Raw genomic sequence first — 2,995 nt, 5'->3', positions numbered from 1 at the left:
CAACCGCGAACGCCTTAACGCGCGAGTCGACTCGCGGCACCGATCGGGCGCCAACGAGCACGATAATCGCGCAGCGCTGTTGGAGGTACGAGTCGGAGGAACACGGTCCGCGGCCATGTATCCGTTTAACGAATCAGTTTAACGAACGCCTCGACCCTAAGGATATGTGCGTCGCTCGACGATGCTCCGGCTCTATGAAGCACCGTCACCCCTTTTATCGTACATTGTTTGTTTGTTTGTTTGTTTGTTTCACACATATTATATATGTGCGCACTCTCGTTGCTTCTTTGAGCAACTTTTTTATACGTTAATGATCCTTCCGCAGGTTCACCTACGGAAACCTTGTTACGACTTTTACTTCCTCTAAATGATCAAGTTTGGTCATCTTCCCGGCAACATCGGCAGTGCCGAGACACTGCCGCGCACCAGTCCGAAGACCTCACTAAATCATTCAATCGGTAGTAGCGACGGGCGGTGTGTACAAAGGGCAGGGACGTAATCAACGCGAGCTTATGACTCGCGCTTACTGGGAATTCCTCGTTCATGGGGAATAATTGCAAGCCCCAATCCCTAGCACGAAGGAGGTTCAGCGGGTTACCCGGGCCTTTCGGCCAGGGAAAACACGTTGATTCCTTCAGTGTAGCGCGCGTGCGGCCCAGAACATCTAAGGGCATCACAGACCTGTTATTGCTCAATCTCGTGCGGCTAAAAGCCGCCTGTCCCTCTAAGAAGATTTGTTGGTACGTTGGTAGTAAAAACCGCTCGACCGAAGTCGAGGGCCTTCGAGATACCAGAATGTACGCCTATTTAGCAGGCTAGAGTCTCGTTCGTTATCGGAATTAACCAGACAAATCGCTCCACCAACTAAGAACGGCCATGCACCACCACCCACCGAATCAAGAAAGAGCTATCAATCTGTCAATCCTTCCGGTGTCCGGGCCTGGTGAGGTTTCCCGTGTTGAGTCAAATTAAGCCGCAGGCTCCACTCCTGGTGGTGCCCTTCCGTCAATTCCTTTAAGTTTCAGCTTTGCAACCATACTTCCCCCGGAACCCAAAAGCTTTGGTTTCCCGGAAGCTGCCCGCCGAGTCATCGGAGGAACTTCGGCGGATCGCTAGCTGGCATCGTTTATGGTTAGAACTAGGGCGGTATCTGATCGCCTTCGAACCTCTAACTTTCGTTCTTGATTAATGAAAACATTTTTGGCAAATGCTTTCGCTTCTGTCCGTCTTGCGACGATCCAAGAATTTCACCTCTAACGTCGCAATACGAATGCCCCCATCTGTCCCTATTAATCATTACCTCGGGGTTCCGAAAACCAACAAAATAGAACCGAGGTCCTATTCCATTATTCCATGCACACAGTATTCAGGCGAGGCTAGCCTGCTTTAAGCACTCTAATTTGTTCAAAGTAAACGTACCGGCCCATCTCGACACTCAGTGAAGAGCACCGCGATGGGATATTAGTTGGACCGCCCCGAAGAGCTAAGCCCACCGGTAGGACGTCCCACATCATGCCAGTAAACACCGCGAGCGGTGAACCGACAGTGTGAAACACAGATTCAACTACGAGCTTTTTAACCGCAACAACTTTAATATACGCTATTGGAGCTGGAATTACCGCGGCTGCTGGCACCAGACTTGCCCTCCAATAGGTCCTTGTTAAAGGATTTAAAGTGTACTCATTCCAATTACAGGGCCTCTAATATGAGTCCTGTATTGTTATTTTTCGTCACTACCTCCCCGAGCTGGGAGTGGGTAATTTACGCGCCTGCTGCCTTCCTTAGATGTGGTAGCCGTTTCTCAGGCTCCCTCTCCGGAATCGAACCCTGATTCCCCGTTACCCGTTACAAACATGGTAGGCGCAGAACCTACCATCGACAGTTGATAAGGCAGACATTTGAAAGACTTGTCGCCGGTGCTAAGACCGTGCGATCAGCTCAAAGTTATTCAGAGTCATCAAAGTAAACGGTGGACGAATGTAAAACATACGCCACCGATTGGTTTTGATCTAATAAAAGCGTTCCTCCCATCTCTGGTCGGAACTCTGGTTTGCATGTATTAGCTCTAGAATTACCACAGTTATCCAAGTAAATGTGGGTACGATCTAAGAAACCATAACTGATATAATGAGCCTTTTGCGGTTTCACTTTTAATTCGTGTGTACTTAGACATGCATGGCTTAATCTTTGAGACAAGCATATGACTACTGGCAGGATCAACCAGGGAGCTCAAGAAGCTCTCCTTTTGAAAGAAGAGTAGACGACTTTCGCCGACTCTCTCTTTCACATTTTGTCGCCGACACGTATGCCGGACGACGATACTATCGCTTTTACATGTTTTACATGTATTAATAGAGATTGGGCTCCTTTTTATTATATATATATTATATGGCCTCAATTCTCATCCCGGACGTTTGACTGAATTATTATTGGAACGTCGGGATTTTATGCTGAAGACGGACAATTGTGGCGTAAACTGCGTAAAGTGAGTTTATACACCCCCGAAAAGTTTGCCTTCAGCGGTTCAAACGATTCGGTATGCGGAGTTCGGATCTGATGGCTCTTTTCAGCGCAGAGACTACAGAAAGATTTTCTCTCGTCTCCGCTAAAATTATACAAAAATATTATTTTTGTCGCTCGGATTTTGGAGAGTTGATGCTCAGTAAGTAGCCGTGATTTTCTGCACACTTCTTTTATGACAGACAAACCAACGAACTAACCAACGCCGAAGCGCGTACCACATAAGGGCCATTCGGTCTGAGACACCGACCCGTGGTAATGCTGTGTGGATGTGTAATATATTCTTTTTCAAAGCACGTTTCGAGCAAGCCGAAACGTGCATACTCTTAAAGATACCGATTATGCGGCCGAGTGGTCGGCGACACACGGTGAAATACATGGAGTCTTATGGGAACGGGCTGGTCGATAAAAAGTCCAACCGGTTCCCGCCAAAAAACTTAGTCTCTGGAGCATCAAACGTATTAGTTTCCAATTA

The 2,995-nt window shown here is 47.7% G+C and overlaps 1 non-coding gene across 1 annotated transcript; it reads right to left on the bottom strand.

The window, feature by feature from the left end:
• Positions 1 to 308: 308 nt before the first annotated feature.
• LOC124428912 lies at positions 309 to 2,227 on the bottom strand. Its single transcript, XR_006943334.1, has one exon. It is a non-coding gene; the product is annotated as a small subunit ribosomal RNA (ribosomal RNA).
• Between the last annotated feature and the right edge of the window lie 768 nt (positions 2,228 to 2,995).

This window comes from Vespa crabro, chromosome 13 (assembly GCF_910589235.1).
Source record: "Vespa crabro chromosome 13, iyVesCrab1.2, whole genome shotgun sequence".
Lineage (NCBI taxonomy): Eukaryota > Metazoa > Arthropoda > Insecta > Hymenoptera > Vespidae > Vespa > Vespa crabro.
This window is presented reverse-complemented; position numbering and strand designations above follow the sequence as displayed.